The sequence below is a fragment of the Pelodiscus sinensis genome, chromosome 12, assembly GCF_052426305.1.
Source record: "Pelodiscus sinensis isolate ZL-2025 chromosome 12, ASM5242630v1, whole genome shotgun sequence".
Lineage (NCBI taxonomy): Eukaryota > Metazoa > Chordata > Testudines > Trionychidae > Pelodiscus > Pelodiscus sinensis.
Window position 1 is genome coordinate 37768170 of NC_143063.1, and position 18507 is coordinate 37786676.

The following is an 18507-nucleotide window of genomic DNA, read 5'->3' on the forward strand; positions in this document are numbered from 1 at the left end:
CTTTGTTGTCAAGAATGATGCACACATTTCCACAATGAATAACTTTTGCTTTTGCAGATGATTTGTTCCTTGTTTGTTGCAAATACTCATAATGTATGAAATGTTGGATTGTTGCATAGTATTCTTTCTATTTTGTGAGTGGGTGAATTGTTTGGCAATGAAGCATGAATTGCAGAAGTTAAGAAGTTATAGTTGAATACTACTCAATCTGCTTTCAATGAATGGTTAGTCCAATTCATTAGATAGAGATTTGTTTCTTGCCTATATTTGTGCTAGATCCGTCTAACCTCTCGTGAATGCAGGTGTGTTACTGAGCTGGGCAGATCAAAAGTGTCTTCTGATTTGAATAAATGTTCAGGGACAATTTTTTTCTATTGCTGCTTCAACTTTGTTTAAAAGATTGTGATCAAATTAGTCTGCTGCTTACCAAGCCACTATATTCTGAAAACTGTGCTATTCCTAAAATGTTAATAGAAGAAATATCTGGTTGTCTTAGCAGACTGAACAGACATTTATTTTTTAATTTTATTATAGTAAGACCTGGAGGTTTAATTTTTTTGTCTTGAGTTTATGAAATGTTCCAAGTTTGACACATAGCTAAGATGGTTGTTTTTCCCAACTCTGTTAAATGTGATTTGTGGTTGTACAGTTGCTATTCAAAAGATACTAGCAGCATATGTTGGCTGTGATTGACCTGTTGTTACCTTGCTTCTGCAAGACAGTAGTAACCACCAAGCTCCAGCTGTGTGTGATATCAGTCAAATACTTGAATGCTTCAGAATCAGGGTTCAGATCGGGCAGAGCACAGAGACTGCTCAGGCGGCATAGCAGATTACCTCCTCAGGTTATGGAGTGATGGGCAACCTGAGCTAATGAATAGGCCGCATGAGTGGCCCTCATTCATCTCAGTGGGCTTGAAGATTGACATAACCAAGAAGGACGCCTGGGATTGGGTAGTTTAGCTAAATGAGCCTGTGTACCTAGAATTTGTGGGGTGTGCAACTGAACCATAGCAGCATTCTAATTGGATGTAGACGGAGCACACACACAGTCAACCTTAGGTGCAATGAGCACACCCCTTACTTCGCATGCCCTTGCTTTAAGTGAGTCATTTTAGCAATGCTGGGGGAAAAAAACTATGTGGACAGAAATCAATGACATCTGGCAATCCTGTGCATGGGGAGCAGTAAATAAAATGTCCTGTGGGCCACACTTAAAACCTCTATGGGCTGCAGGTTGCCCACCACTGGGCTATTATCACATGTGAGATCTTCATGCTCACCCCGCTGGATCACTCTGCAGCCTTTGAATCAGTAGGCCACAAGGTACTAACAACACGCCTACATGAGTTCTGGGCTCAGCACTACAGTGACTCTAATTGTTCCTCTTCAGTGGTGATGAGTAACTGCTCCTCCTCCCAGAAAGATTCATAGTATCTCAGCTTCTCTTCAGTGTCTATTTCAGACCACTGGCAGAGATAGTGAAATGCTGTGATGATAGAAATATTTTTCCTAATAATTTTATTCTGGAAAAAACAACAAATGGTCTGATAGCACTTTATAGACTAACAAAACATGTAGATGGTATCATGAGCTTTCGTGGGCACAGCCCACTTCTTCAGGTTTACCACAACTCAGTTTCCACATAATTATTCCTTTTGTTAGGTCAGTGGCCACTTAGTGTTTGTTACATCCAAAACACAGATGTAAGCATGTGCACACACCTGTATTCTGTACCCTCGCGGCAACAATTGCATTGGCCAAAATATTTAACAACCAGATCAGACTTGGGAGAAACCATCCCACCAAAGCGGTACTCCAGAGCGGTAAGGGAGAACTCTTGCAAGGGACTCCTAGAAAGACCTTGCCTTTTATACACTATTACAAACAAGAAGCTTAAAGGGGGTAGCCAAGTTAGTTTGTACAGGATAAACTTAAAAAACAACAACAAATAGTCTGGTAGCACTTTAAAGACTAACAAAACATATAGATGGTGGTATGAGCTTTTGTGTGCTCATGACGCCATCTACATGTTTTGTTAGTCTTTAAAGTGCTACCAGACTATTTGTTGTTGTTGTTTTTTTAAAGTTATTACAAACAAGCGAGGCTATTGTTTGTCATGGGATCTTAGCTAAGGCCAAATGAAACGTTAGGGGCGAATTCTGTCTTTCGCCCCGGTCAAGACAAGATTAATGACTGGGCCTCTTTCTTCAAGGTTTTATCTCATTTTGCCATGTTTCTCCCTAACTACTGGACCTAGCATTTTGTTATAATAAATGAAGGGGGATAAAACAGCAGCTTACTGCCTCTGATACTCAATTTTTTAAAAATGTGTTTCTCCCATCCCAAATCTTAAATAACACTAAACTACAACACAAATTTCATAAAAACAATTTCCCTTCTCATGAGTTTCTCTTGGATTGCATTCTTTTAGCCTGTTGCTCATGCTACTATCCAAATTCAATTTAAATCCATAGTTCACTCAGGCCTAATGTGGGCTGATATACCTGCTCATGGGCTTAGTTTCCACCAGTATGCTGATAAAACTCAGCTTTATATCTCCTTTTCAACTGATGGAACCACTGCCACTGAATGCTTACAGGTAATTGGCTCTTGGATGAAGAGTGTCTGACTGAGGCTGAACCCAGATCACACCAACAAGGGGAAACACTTCGAAGAACTGGCCAAGACATGGTACCCACCTTCCAATGACAATGTACACCCACACCCCAATTCATCAACGCCTCTCTTCATTGTCCTGGGATGATCTGCTAGCATCATTTTCTTAAAAATGCCTTTTTCTATCTGTGGCTCACTAGGAAAACTAGTCCTTTCTTCCTGGCCACAGTGATCCAAGCGCTTGTCACATCTGGGCTGGATTACTGTAACTCATTGTATCTGAAGCTGAATGTAAAGATGGATGCACAGGATCCGGGGGTGAAGAGTGCAGTTGTCTGCCTTCTCCATGGCTCAGGCTGCCATGAGCACATCAACTCGATGCTCAAGTTTCTCCTCCCACTTCCCTTTTTACATCAACTTAAGGCCTAGGTCCTAATTTTCAAAGCAGTTAATGGATTGAGCCACAGCTACATCCAAACCAAATTTCAGTCTATGAAGTCCCACGACAATACCACTCCTCAGTGACAGTGCAACTCACAAGGCCCAGGTAAAGCATTCTCTATTAGAGGATCCATCTAGCAATCTTCTTGGGGAGATCAGGCAAATCCATAGTTTAAACCTTTCTGGGAAACCATGCAAAGCCTCCCTCTTCGAGAGAACATCCCTGCCATAAGTGAAACATTTCAAACACCTCTTATTCTTAAACCTCTCCCAAACCCTCCCCTTCAATCAGAGATCTGACCCTATAAAGGGAGAAGTGCCAGAGACTTTCTTTACTTTCCCTATAAAACCAGTAGTAGTCAGATATTACTATGATGGACAATAGAATAAAATTCTAAAATCAATACATGCAGAGTCTGATATTTTATTATTATTATTAAATGGGATTGCACAATATTTTAAAATATTTAAGTGACATGAGTGTGTAAGTGATGGAGCTGAACATGCTGCTGTTTCCTTGTAGATTTATTTGTTACATAGGCATTAAAGTAAGGAGGCACTTAAAAATGACAATTATGAGCCTACACAATTTAGGACCGAGAAAAAACAGTAGAAAAAAAGGTTATACATGGCAGGGTAATCTTCTAGTCAACATGATGAGAATTTACTGGGAGATTTTAAGCAATATTCTTCCATTTGTTTGGTAACATTTCATGTAACATTTGGCAGTATGCGAACTCTCTCTCTCTCTGACATTAGTATGAGGAATATGGAAATCCATCTGTTCAAGACTGCAGCCTGGCAAAATATAGCTCATTTATCAATCCTGCTCAGTTTTCATGATCTAGAAAGCAATTTACAAAATGTGTTACTGGCTGGCATTTTCAGGAATATAATGATCCCAGAGTTTTGGGAGTTGTTGGGGGTTTTAATTAATTATAAAGAATTACTCTTCATTCAAAACATTAGGAAATATGTCCAGATTAATTTTTCTAGAGCAAAATCAACATGATGGACCTAGTAGCGATGTAAGCGACTATTCACTTCTCCCCCATCCCACCCTTGCTGCCTCTGATTAGTAAACACCCCCCCCCCCCCTTTGCTGCCTTGTTTTCCCCCAGCACCGTCTCCTCCTGGGGCAAGGGATGGAAGAGAGGTAGTGGAGGCCAGGCGCAGGCAGGAAATCAGCCAATTCCCGGCTCGTGCCCAGTCTTGGATGTTGTGCCTGTTGGCTCTTAATACATTTAAAAGATTGGTGCACAGCATGGGAACCTGGCATGAGCTGGATCAGCTGATTCCTGGTTCACACCGGGTCTCTCCCCCCCCATCCCCCTTGTGCTTCTGCTTTTTAAATGTATTAAGATCCAGGTCATAACTAGACCCACTAAATCAGATGCTAGAAGAGTGATCTCCAGAATTGTGAATGAGGACATTTCGGGCACGTCTAGACTTGCTTGAAAGTAGTCTGGATGCTTTTTTATAGAAATAAACCCTTTTTTGAAATAACTGCTCTTCCTAAGAAAAAGGTTTACATGCGTTTTTTTCGAAAAAGGGTTTTTTCTGGATCTCTGGAAAATTTTGAATTTCTAGAGTTAATCGAATATTCACTTCTTCACTGGCCAGCATCTGTTTCAAGTTGGAAACTAAGTTCAGTTGGTGCCATCTGAAGAGTGAAATGGGGTTTTAATCTTGTTCTGAGCACTCAATGCAGCCTACACTGACATGGCCCTGTTCATTTCTTCTTAACAGAAGCCAAAGAAGCCAGATTTTTCACACTTTGGTCCCTCAAGTCAGCTATTTAAATCTGTCAGTGGCCTGATTTTTCAGAAGTGGTGCAGTACTGCTTTTAATCATTTTGCCTACTCCAGATGTACCTTTTGTCCTCCTTTCTTCCTTCATTCAGCAGAGATGAATCTACAAATGACTAGGTTATGTATTGCACCTCCATCCTCTCTCCGAATTTAGCTAAGCGAGCCATATAGGAAGCAGGGTGCATTATAATAAGTATTATCTATATAGCTGTTCTATGTGGTTGAATTAATACATTGGTTTCTAGTTGGTTGCTGGTTGCTAAATGACTTGCAGGATACCAGCTATTTAGTTAGACCAGTGGTCCCCAACGCGGTGCCCGCCGGGGCATTCGTGGGCGCCCGCTGACAACCTGGGCTGGCCCCTTCCCCGGCGCACGGGAGGCGCCGGCCCCAGGCACGCGACACGCACTGGCACTGGGTGTGCGGCGCTCGGGCGGCCTCAGCCCCGGGGCACATGCGGGCGCCCGGGCACGCGGTGCTCTAGCGGCGCCAGTGCCGGCCCCAGGCGCGTGGCTCGGGTGGCAGCGCCAGCCCCAGGCCCACGGCACAAGGCGCTCGGGCGGCCCCAGCACCAGCCCAAGGGCACACGCCGGCGTCGGGTGCAAGGGCATCCCAGTCCCCTGGCGTGCCCCCAGACGCGCAGCCCCGCCCCCGGGTGCACGGCGCGTGAGTGGCCCCCACCTCCCAGGCGCCCGGCGCATGAGTGGCCCCACCTCCCGGTCACCCGGGAGCCTCTAAAGGTTGGGGACCACTGGGTTAGATGTATTTGCCTTGATTCGCTATAGGGTGACCAGATAGCAAGAGTGAAAAGTTGGGACAGAGATAGGAGGTAGTAGATGCCTCTATAAGACAAATCTCCAAATACTGGGACTTTCCCTATAAAATTGGAACACCTGGTCATCCTAATTTGCTCTCATTGATATTAATGGAAAAACTTGCCATTGTCTTCAGTAGGAGTAGGACAGGGAGGCACTGCATTCACTGTTTAACTGGGATCGAATCCTTTCCATTCTCTTGAGCCCCCCCATTTTAGAGTCTGATTCAAATGCCACTGAAGTCAATGGAATGACCGAATGGTAAGGAATCTTCCCATTGATTTCAAGGTCTTTAGATCAGTGTCTTGCAGGCTGCATCAACGAGTAAAACAAACTGTTGAGTGGGCTGGATTCTGATCTCACTTGTGCTGGTGTAAATCTGGAGTGACTCCATTTTCTTCAGTGGAATTACAATCACATCTGTATAGATCTAGTGTAAACAGTGTCTAGTGATTGCAGTGGTATATTTTTAGTGATGTACTATATCCCTTGATGCTGACTTATGAAGATTAATTCTTTATTGCAAATCCCCATCCATAAATCCGAGTTAAAAGCTTGATCTCAAGTGGTTCGGATTAGCCTCATTTTATGATTTATACACAAGAGTTAGCCAAAAGAGACTACACAAAACCCACAGTTACTGTAAAATGAAAATTTAGTTGGAACGAATCACTAACTGCAGAACCAAATGAAGAATTAGTTCCTGTTGACATGCCTCAAGTATTTTGCATGTCTATGCAGTGGAGTATTTAAGAGTGCAGGTAATTTTCTGCTGGTAGACACTTAAAATATTATTGTAGCAAAAGGCTGATTAGGTGGCAAGATGACACTCCAGTGTAAAATGTAAAGTTTAGACCAGAGTCCCAGTTCATAAGTTACTTTCTGAGCTATATGTTTGTCTTTCCTGGCAACTAATGATCAAATCCGTGATCTGATTTCACAATTTTGATCAGTATAAAATAAACATTTAGTAAAGCTTTGCCTACTCTACCAAGTTTTGTCAACCAAATTTATGTTGATACCCAAAAGTCAACATAATAAAAATAAAATCAGAATACTTTATTCACATTAGCTCCCTCTGGTGACAGACCATGTGTACATTGGGGACCTCATCATCAACAGTGTAAGCAATGCACTGTGGGTATGCATCCTACAGTGCAGGTCAATATCTCCTCTCACTAGGTATTATGGGAAAGGAGAGTGGATCACGGATTGTCCTGGGACCATGCTAACTATCCCATGATGCACTGCTTTCTGTCCCAGGCCTCTTTGGGCTCCTGGCTTTCTGGTGTGTCATATTTTCATCAGCCATTCTTTGCTGTGTTTCCTGGCATCTTTAGTGAGAAGGGATGGATCCAATGAATCTCTCCTATGCTCTGTTAAGAATCATGAGGCCATGGCAGCACAGTTTATTATGAAGTTCCTAATACTGTAGGAAGATTTGCAAGCATCCTACATCCTGCATGATATGGATCCGAGCAGCTTGACATTGCTTTTGGCATTCACAGAGCAGCTGCCTTGGATAGACTGTCACTTTTGGGCAAGGGAAACAAGCATTTCAGTGGTAGGATCACATAATCATGCAAGTGTGGGATGAAGAGCAGTGGCTGCAGAATTTTCAAATGTGGAAACTGCCTTCCTGGAACTGTGTGCTGAATTGGCCCCCAAACTGTGGAGCAAGGACACCAGAATGTGAGCTGCCTTCTGGGTAGAGAAGCATGTGGCAATTGCTGTCTGAAAGCTGGTGACTCTAGATTGCTATCGGTCGGTCACAAATCAATTAGTAGTGGATAAGTCAATCAGTGGGGCTGTATTACTACAGAAGGACTGTGACTCTGGGAGATGTGCATGAAATAGTGAATAGCATTGCACAAATGGGTTTGCCTAACTGTGGAGAGGCAATAAATGGCGCGCACACATTCCAATTTTAGCACCAACCTGTCTTGCCACAGACATCATCAATAGGAAGGCGTACTTCTCCATGTTTGTAGCTGCTTTTGGGTCACAGTGAACATTTCACTGACATCAGTGTGGCATGGTCTGGAAAGGTGCATCTTCAGAAACACTGGCCTATTCAGAAAGCTGCAAGTGGAGGACATTCTTTCCAGACCACAAGATAGGTAATAAGGTATCAAGAGTTACTGTACAGCATTAATTAACTGTATTTCACCCAAGCTAATACCTGACGCTGCAAAATAACAGTGTGATTACGCCTTTGTAACATGTTAATTACAAAGTGATAATGCAGTAATTGTGTGTGCAGCATTTATCACCATGATATGGAAATGCTGGGGGCTGACATCAGAGGCTGGTGAGTAACATGAAAAATGGGAGATGCTTAGAATCATTTTGAAGTGAAAGGGAACCTATGGGGCCACCTAATTGTTTCCATGAATCAATTGCAGGATTGAGCAATTTTCCTGAAATAGCCTAAATCACCGTATCTTTAAGATACTGGTTACAATATTTTAATAAATTATTATATGAGCATGGATTGTGTAATTCTATCTGAAAGGGAACCGTTTACTTGAATATTCCCATTTTTATTCCCTTTCCCTTCTCTGCACCAGTTTATGGTCTTCCTCACTAGCTGCAATGGAATATTGTAGCAGTGCCCTCAGTCCCAGCTATGTCCCAATGATGAGGGAATTCTAGGATTTCTGGTGGGATGGGGAGTGGAGAACCTTTCCGACTAAACCAGCAACATTGACAGAGGTATTTAATCTGATGGGAAAGAGGTTAAGGCATCAGAATGTATTAGTGTTTCTGGCACTACTGTGTGGCTTCAAAGAACCCTCTGTTGTTAATCTCACAGCTTTTCCACTGAAAACATCCTCTGGCATAAATGACCTTCTCAGTGCAGGTATCAAAACTGTTCTAAGGGAAATGCTTCTGTAATTGATGTTGTATAATAATGAAAGAGGGAAACCTCCAAAGACGGGGCTACAATTTGAACAAAACCTCTCTGTGTCTGTCATCAGCCTTAGCTGTAAGCTCAGGAGGAGCATTTGTACTTCAGCTCTGTAAGATTTATAAAAATCATGTATATTCCAGTATGGGTGGTGTGGCTTCCTGCGGCATGGACTTTCCTGCTAATATTTGAAATTAATGTGACTTTTGCTATTGAGCCCTGGATTTGACCTTCAAAGTATGCAATGGGGATAAAGAAACAGATCAAGGACCCCCCCCCCCCCCGCGTAGCGCCATCCTGGGAGCAGCCAGGCAGCCATCACACAGCCCTTGCCCAGCTTCAGCCCTTTCCCTTTGGAGTTGGGGTTGGGCCTGGGATGTGGCTGCTCCCACAGCAGCCTGGCCAACAAGGCCTCAGTTGAGGCCAGTCTCCCATCTGGCCACAGCGTCCTGTCCCCAGCCCCAATCCTGGGGCAGGCCCCACTGACTAGCCCCCATCTGGTTGCAGAAAGGGCTGGCGGCCGACCCACTCCTGCTGCAGTGTGGGTAGGAGGGGAGGCCATGATCTGGTTGTGGCGATCCTGGTGCAGCCCCTCATCCAGCCATTGTTGCCCAGATAAGGTAATCTGGCCCCAGGGCTCCCACACACATACTTAACTTTCCACCCCCAGCACCCTTCCTTGCCTCCTGCACCTCCCACATACTCCAAGCTCTGCCCTGAGCCCCTCATACACCTCAACCCTGACTTCTGCACCGCCACATCCCCTGCCAAAGTTTGCAGAAGACCAGCTGAATGCCTGCATGAAGCTGAATTTGACCATTTATGAAGTAAACTTCAAAGAAATGGGGCAAAAAGATGCAGCAGCAGAAGTCCCATTAAATAAAGTCTGTGAGTACAATGTTTCATTAATGCTATTAATCATGTCAGTGATCAATCATATTAAGTTGTATATTTTTAATCATGCACATGGGCATTTTTATATGGCTCTTTGTTGACCGCTTGTTCTGAATTTTGATGAAGCTTAGCTCTTTGGTTTGAAAAGGTTGCCAACCCCTGTCCTACAGGTTTGTGTTACCATTTCTAATATCTGGTTAGTTTCTATTTATCCTTTGCTGCAGAGACGGTCTAGTTTGGCCAATATACATGGCAGAGGGGCATTGATGGCATAGATCACATTAGAGGATGTGCAGTTGTATGAGCTACTGATATTGTGGTTTATGTGGTTAGGCCCTGTAACGGTGTCTCTTGTATAGATGTGTGGACAGAGTTGGCAATTGCAGGGTTTATTGCAGGTTCGTGAATGAGTATGTCTGAGGTGTGATGTGCGGCTGTTCGACAAAATTTGCTTCAGGTTAGGGTGTTGTCTGTTGGCGAGGATTGGCTTGTCTCCCAAGGCCTATGAGAGTGAAGGGTCATTTTCCAGGACAGGTTGTAGATTGTCAAAGCTGTGCTGGAGGAGTTTAAGTTGAGGGCTGCAGATGATGACTAGTGATGTTCTGTTGTTTTCCTTGCTGGGCCTGTCCTGAAGAAGCAAATTCCTGGGTACTCATTTTGGCTCTGTCAATCTGTTTACTTCCCCAGGTGGGTATTTAAGTTTTAAGAATGCCTGTTAAGGATCCTCTAGGTGTTTGCCTCTGTCTATGGGATTGGGGTATTTTAGGGCTTGGCTGTAAACAATTGATCATGTGATGTGTGTTGGATGGAAGCTAGAGGCATGAAGGTAAGAACAAGAGTTGGTAGGTTTCCAGTATAAGGTGGTGGAAATGTGGCCACCTTTAATTGTACTGTAGTGTCAAGGAAATGGTTCTCTTGTGTCGACTGGTCCAGGCTAAGGTTGATGGTGGGGTAGAAATTGTTGAAATCCCTGTGGAATTCTTCAAGGATCTCCTTGTGGGTCCAAATGATGAAGATTGTTGTCAATGCAGCATAAGGAGACTAAGAATGCTAGGGTACGAGAGGTCAGAGAGCTCATTGTTTGAGGTCAGCCATAAAGACATTGGCACATTGTGGGGCCATGCAGGTGTCTCTAGCTGTGCTGCTGACTAGATGGTATACGTTGTCCCTAAATTGGAAATGGTTGTGGCTGAGGACAAAGTCACATAGCTCAGTCACCAGGTGTGCTGTGGCATCATTGGGGATAGTGTTCCTGACAGCTAATAATCCATCATGATGTGGAATGTTGGTATAAATCGCTTCATCTATGGTGGCCAGAATGGTGTTTTCAGGAAGATTACTGATGCTCTGTAGCTTCCTCAGTGGTGTCTCAAAGGTAACTAGGCGTGCTGGTGGCATAGGGTCTCAGGAGAGAGTCAGTATAGCCAGATAATCCTGCTATAAGTGTGCCAATGCCTGAGATAATGGGACATCTGGGATTTCCGGGTTGATGGATCTTGGGTAGCAGATAGAATATTCCTGGTCGGGGATTTGGGAAGGTGTTTGTATAGATTTGATCCCAAGTTGTAGCAGGGAATTTCATGAGCAGATGGTGTAGTTTATTTTGGTATTCCTCCGTGGGATCAGAGGAAAAACACCTGTAGAATGTGGTGTTGGTGAGTTGTCTGGCAGCCTCCTGTTTGTAATCTATCCTGTTTCAGACTAACATGGCTATTCCTCTGAGACTAATCCAAAATTATGAGACATTGCTGTACTGCGTTCTGCCAGAGAGATGCCTTGCTGTTTTCTTGAAGTGTAACACTCTGTTTGCTTTGATGACTGCATAAAATAAAAATCAGCATTTCAAAGTCTTTAAATTGTTTATCCTGTAAATCACTGCTGTTTATACAGATACTGTTTAATATAACAAGGTACACCTCATGCAGGTATCAAAGCTAACAAAATTCTAAGAAGCTGCAGTCCAACTGAATATGTTTTTAGTAATGCAATATGTATGGAGGGAGGAGCGGAGGAGGGGACAAGACTAAAAAAACAACCAAAAAAAAGCCCCATAAGCATGGGAACAAGCTGCTAATAACTAATCTCCAAGTCCTAGGTGCATCTAAAGAACAATTTATCTTAGATTTGTGCAGGGTAGATACAGAGCTCACATTCCATTTGAAGTTTACCTTGGTTACACAATGAGCATACACTCTAAGTGGATGAAAATGGAACGTGAGTAAGATTATTTATTTATTTATTTATTTATTTATTTTAAGGGATCTGGCAAGAGATTGTCTCAGATTAGGGATGTAAGGGTATGTCTACACTGCAAAGTTAATTTGAAATAACAAGCGTTATTTTGAATTAACTTTAATAGCGTCTATACATGCAAACCGCTATTTCGAAATTAATTTGAAACAGCAGAGCACTTAATTCAAATTTGGTAAACCTCATTCTACGAGAAGTAATACCAAATTTGAAATAGCTATTTCAAATTAAGTGCTGTATAGACACTTAATTCGAAATAGGGGACCTCCAGCCTTCACTGGGAACCCTGGTGGCCACTCTGGGCACAACCAGGAAAACTTACTCTCCTCTCTTCCAGCCCCGGAGCCATTAAAGGGGTAGACCCTGGCCACAGTGCCTGTGCCAACTCCAAGCCTGCCAGCCCAGAGCCAGCAGTGGCCAGCAGGGCCCCTGACTCAGTGTTCCCAAAACATGAGCCAGCAAGCCACTGGCAGCCAGCCCTCCACCACTCCCCAGGAGCAGTCTGCCAGCTCCCAGGAGCCTGACAGGGGCTGGAGAAGGCGGGCGCCTTCCTGGTCCAGGATGGAGATCATGGACCTTATTCAGGCATGCCCCCAATATCCATGATCTCCGCACTAGACAGAGGAATGTGGCCGTCTATGGCAGGATAGCTGCCTGCCTGGTCACAAAAGGCCACATGAAAACCCAGGAGCAGGTTTGCGTGAAAATCAAGTTGGTCCGGCAAGACCCTGGGCCCTGAGCTTCCTCTTCCCCTTGTTCCCCTTGCTTCCCCCTTCCAGCTCCCTTCTCCCAGGCTTCCCCCTCCGCTCTCCCACCCACTCTCTTCCCCTCTCCCACCTGCTTTTCCCAGTCTCCCGAGAGGTTCACCCCCCCCACCCCGTTTTGTTCAATAAACCCAGTTTCCATTTTTTAACATACGTGTCTTTTGTTTGACATCAGGAAGGGGGGCTAGGAAGGGGTAAGTGGAAGGACATGAGGGAGGAATGGGGCACGAGCCCCCGGTGGGGAGGACCAGGGTATCTCTGAGGGCTCCTCGGGGTGTACGCTCTCCCGCAGGGCATTCTGGATCCTGACAGTCCCAGATGGCAGCCTGCAGCAAGTGCAGCCGGGCTAATGGCAACGACCCCACGAGATGCACCGGTGTGCCCAGGGGCAGCTCTGGGTCCATGTGGCCGAGTGCTATGGTGTCCCGAGTGCGGGCACTTGGGGCACTCCAAGACAGGACTGCTTTGCTGTCCCTCATCAAGGTAGAGAAACAAGTGGGAAACCCTGAGAACTGTTTGTCCAAGGTTGGGGTAGGGTCCCTTTAAGCACAGAGCTCAGTTAGTGTGTGGGGCTGGTGCCTGAGGCTATGTCCTAACCTGATGCCCTGCCGGCACTGGTTCCGGCCAGCCTTAACCTCGGTTCAGGGCCCACTTAGTGTGGACGCGCTATTTCAAAATAGGTTTTGTGTGTAGATGCGTTAATTTGAATTAACTATTTTGAATTAAGTGAACTCAAATTACCGCTGTAGTGTAGACGTACCCTAAGAGACTAGTCAACTATCCGATAAGCAGAAGCTTTTCAGATCGTTGACTAGTGGTGCTACTAGTCGCTTCCCCCCCAACCTTACTGCTTCTATCAGAGAGAGAGGCAGCAAAGGCGGGGAGCAGGAGCCAGTGCATGGGGGAGATGGCTTAAAAGCAGATTCACCCCAGCACCATCTCCGCAGGAGAGAGAGAGGCATAGCGGAAACGTACAAACAGAGACTGAAGCAGTCTCCGCTTGTGCCACTGCTTCCGCGACTCTTCTTCTGAAATGTCCCCCGCTGGTCCCATGCTCTCTGTGGGGGAAATCCCCCACTGGTCCCATGGAGGTCCCCTGCTGGTCCTATGGAGGTCCCATGCTCTCTCTGGGGCTTCCACTTTTGAACTGTAGTCAATGGAAATTCCATCGACTATACGTTTAGTTAATCTAAACTTAACCTCTCTATGACAGGTGACAGAATGAGGAACAATGGTGTCAAGTTTCAATGAGGAGATCTAGGCTGGATATTAGGAAAAAATATTTTATTAGGTTGGGTTACCTAGGAAGGTGAAGGAATCTCCGTCCCTAGAGGTTTTTTAATCCCAGTTTAACAAAGCCCTGACTGGGATGATTTAGTTGGGATTGGTCCTGCTTTTAGCAGGCATTGCACTTAATGACCTCCTGAAGTCTCTTCCATCCCTATGATTCTATAATGTTAACAATTATTTACTTTAGCTGAAAAATTCCAACATTACACACTTTAAAAAGAGAGACAATGACTTTTAAGGTAATAAGATGATGCAGTTTTCTGAAAGGCCTTCCATCTAAAATATAATCTATGCCCCATTACAGCATCCTTTCTGATTTTATTCATACTGTCAAGTATCTACTACCCTCCCCCATATTCTTTGTCCTTTATTGTGGTTTGCCAAATCTGAAGCTAACAAGATGTTACCTCATTTATAATCCACCTTCCCCCTCTCCATCTGGTTCTTTAAGTGAAGGTACAATCCAGTAGAAGTTTCGGATTTTGCTGTTGAACTGAGATTTAATAAGGTTGAGATATTCAAGAATGAGGCAAGGTGAGACTAAGGCAAAGACACTGTAAGCACCTGCCTAAAACCTCAGGTCTCTGATAGTTATGATGCAATTTAACAGTAGTCTTTGTTACTGCAAACGTAGGGTAGTGAGTGATCTCTTAAAGGAGAGGAGTTCTAGTTTTGTATTTATATAGACAGGGGGGTGTGTGTATGTGTGTGCGCGCGCGCGCGCTTAAATGAACTATTTTAAGTTGCTCTCAAGCAGTATATGAAGTATAATACTGTATAAGGAAGTGGGGTGTAATTATTCCAAATCAATACATTTCTTTCCAGCTACTAGCAATAAGGCTTTTGAAATGTGACTTGCTTTGACTCACATAAGCCTCTAAATATAGAAATAATACTTTAGGTGTATATAATTCATGTCATTCAGAGTTTCAAAGCACTTTTGCCCCAGATGTGTTAGGAGAAGACACAGGCAGGCTGTGATTTACCTGCTGTCACACAGCCAGCTAATGGAATAAAACCTCGAATTTTCAGTTTTGTCTTTTCAGTGTTGAGCCACTCAGCTCTGTGTCTGCAATTCTGAAAACCAGGCCTTACCACAGATGCATGCTGGGAGTCATGGGCTCTTTGGGAATACAGTGTTTTAGGCTGGATGCATTTCAGGAAGGAGCAGGAAGGTGCAAAATCTTGAGGAGAAGTAATGAGCATATAAAGTTGTGAAAAGCATCACACTGATGAGTGTCAGGCCTATGCTAACACATTGTTCTCGGAAAGCTTAGAAAGTAGATCAGCTGAACTAAAACTCTCCCAATTAACAAAGATACAGCCTGTAGCCATTCAGTAAGCAGAAGATGAGCCAGCAAAAAACAATCCTTTCTGGAGGAATTGGGAACTGGAGACACATGTTACTGGGTTGGTGCTGACTGTCACTTCTGGTTGTCATTGTTTGGCAGGTAATAGCATCTTCCAGTTATAGCAGGGAGGATCAAAGCAACATGCAAATTTGGTGTCCAGTTTGATAATGTGAAGGAGAACAAGAAACATAGGGGAAAAAAATTAAAATAAATAGTATAGTTAGCACTAATAGATTCCCACTGAAAAATGAGCTGTGTGAAAGGGAAACCTACCAATTAATGAAATTACCTACAAGAAATGAAATAGAGGCAGATGAATTAGACCAATTTGTAATTAATTAGAAAATCAGAATAAACATGTTGTACAGCGTGACCTGCTGATTAATTATCGTGAGGAAACAACACTTAACAAATGGAGCCAGGGTACTAAGATGGGTAAAACAACGTTAAGTAATAAATGGGTATGTTTTCTCTCTGTGCTAAATAGAGAGTCATGATGGCACCCAAGAGACAGGCTCCTGGATAAAATTAGAGGGAGATCTCGCTTTTGGAGAGCATTACCAAGGGAGACCTGATACATTTAGGTAAAAATGCAGACTTGAGTGCCGGAATATGGGTGGTGATATGGGGAGAGGAGGAATGTATTTGGACTCTTGTGCTCACAGGATACAGCTGTGCTCTCTTTAAAACACACAGCCTGTAAATGAAATGTACGGTTTTCCTCTGTGTCCAAAAAAATCCACGCATGTTTCTTTGTTAATTAGTTAATTAGCTCAGAAAGAAAGCCCTCAATTGCTCAGGCTGGATTGAAACCAATCCAGTTTTTCTCTGTTTCATGAAGGAGAAATGCTAGGTTTGTGTAGGGTTCTCTTGGCGGTGGTGCTCATTCCTTGGGAAATTGTAGGCCCTGCCTAATTTAAATCAGGATCATCTTGACAGCTGCTGAATGCCCTCACCTCCCATTGACCTCAAGCGATGCTCAGCACCTCAGAAGATTGGGTGTTTAGTGCTTAATAAATTGGGGTAGTAATGCAGGAGTCTAACTGGAGATATGGAAAGAACTGACTACAAAAGCAACCTCCAAGTATTCTAATACCCTATACGCACAAAAATAATCCTGTTTTGTCATGAGCCAGTCTTTTCTTTTCCAGACTAAGGACAAAATTCACTGTTGCTATAGTTGAGCATTACTCCATTGTGTCACTTAGGTCACTGGTTAATTCACTTTGGGATTAATGTGTGAAGTTCTTTGGCTTGCGATATGCAGAAAGTCCTAATTGTCTCTGTGGTCATAATATCTATGCATTTGTTACTTTAATACTCCTGTAGTGGTGCTGTGGGTTTTTAGTCCTGTTCATCAAGCTATCTGAGAAGCTCTGAGAGACTCCAAAGCACTGGGAGATCTAAATGAAAGGGAAAAATGTGTCCATACAGCTATATGGTGAGTTGTACTTTGCCTAGAATATGCCACATTAAAATTCATGTTCTCTGGCCATTTAAATGACTGACAACAGGCAGTTAAGCCAGGGTAAGACATTAGGCATGGCTAAAAAAGAGAGGTCCTCAGTGAGTGTTGTGTGACAGAAAATTAATAGAGCAGAACAAAATGCAAGGAAGTTTTCCAAGAGATATAAAATGGCTATGGTGGGAAACCATATCACATAGCATATCTTATGAGTTTCTGTCTGGACCACAACTTTGTGTGGTTTGAGTCTCATTTGCTCAGATACTATGGAGATAAGGGTCACACACATGTTTTGAGATAATGTACAGAGCCTTTTTTTTTTTTTTTTTTTTTTTTGTCAGCAGAAACATAGGTTTCTGATAAAGGAAAAGATCCTTTAAGAAGTGCCTTTCTAAAATAACTTGAGCAGATCTAGCAGCTCTCCTAGGATCAGTTATCAGTGTCTCTGGGCAACAACAGTCATAGCAGAGGTATGTTGCTAGCTACATCAGCGAGAATGAGTAGCTGTCTCTCAACAGCAATCACACTGATGACTGGTTTTGGCAGGCGGGTGAAACTAGAGGGAAATCTCTAGAGCAATAGTGCAGAATTCTTTCTTTGCTTTTTGCACTTTAATACTGGTTCAATGATGTAGATAGTAGTTATTTTAATTGTAGAAAGGAGCAGGCTTCTTTTCCATATTATTATCCTGATGCTTGCAAAAATTGCACTCTTCTGCAGCAATACACACACTTGAATACTTGATCAACAGTAATTAACCTAGTGTTAATTAAGTGTTACATTAACTCTGCGATCAGCTGTAGTGATATTGTAATGCAGAAGCACAGATGAAAATTAAACCTTGAAGCTCCAAATCAATCCCAGCCTGTCTTATGGTACCACACTACATCCTTTTGAGGAGCAAGCCAGACTTTGGTGGAACGACAGCCACAAACAGGCAGATGAAGGGTTAGGGCAGCCTTTGAGAGGTTGCCCAGAATCCTGGCCAATTAGGAAAGGGCTTTTTGGGCGAACCAATCAAGGGAAGGCTTGTTAGAGAAGCCCATATATAACAGTCTGCCCAGCAGAGCAGAAGGTAATTTTTCTTCAGAGAAAGGGAGGAAGGACTGGTTGTCAGGGATACTGAGATACTGCAGTGCTGGGCAGGGTAGTGAAGCAAAAGGGGAGCTCATGAAGGTTCTAGGATGGGGTGGGCAAATACTGGCCTGCAGACCAGATCCAGTTTGCCAGGGTTAGCCCCTGGTGTACCAGCGCTGCTATATTTACCTGTGCCTCTGCAAGTATGGGCAATTACAGCACCTGTTGGTTGCTAATAGTAGTTCCCAGAAAACAGGAAGCGGTGTCCCAGCACTGAAGCTAATGAAAATGGAAAGGCTCCTAGGATAAGAGGAGATAAGAGAGGGGAGTTGGATCCTGAAGAAGATGTCACAATCCAGGAGCAAGACAGGTCCAGATGATGGAGATTATGTAGACAGTAGAAGTGATGGGGAATCACCACTAGAGCGAACTATGCTGGTGGTTGTGAGCTAATTCCCAAAACAGCCAGCAGGAGGTGCTATAGTGGTAAGTCTATCCCAGTGGTCCCCAACCTTTCCAGGTTGTCGGGCGCCAGAGGGCGTGGCCGTTCGCCCGCCGGGCGCCAGAGGGCGGGGACACTTGCGCCCCGGGGGCGGCCCCCCCCATAACCGCATGCCCGGGGGCGGCCCCTCCACCCCCATAGCTGCATGCCTGGGACCGGCGTTCCCTGCCATGTGCCGCGCACCCGGTGTACCCCGCCCAGCGCCGCGTGCCCGGGGCCGGCGCTCCCCTTGCCCAGTGCCGCGCGCCCGGGGCCGGCGCTCCCGGGGCCGGCGCTCCCAGCGCCATGCGCCCGGGGCCAGGCCAGCCCCGAGCACC

General features: G+C 44.4%; 1 protein-coding gene across 1 annotated transcript in view; it reads left to right on the forward strand.

Moving 5' to 3' along the window:
* VAT1L (vesicle amine transport 1 like) overlaps positions 1-18507 on the forward strand; it is a 97673-nt gene that overhangs the window by 46488 nt on the left and 32678 nt on the right. The gene's annotated exons all lie outside the window — the stretch shown is intronic.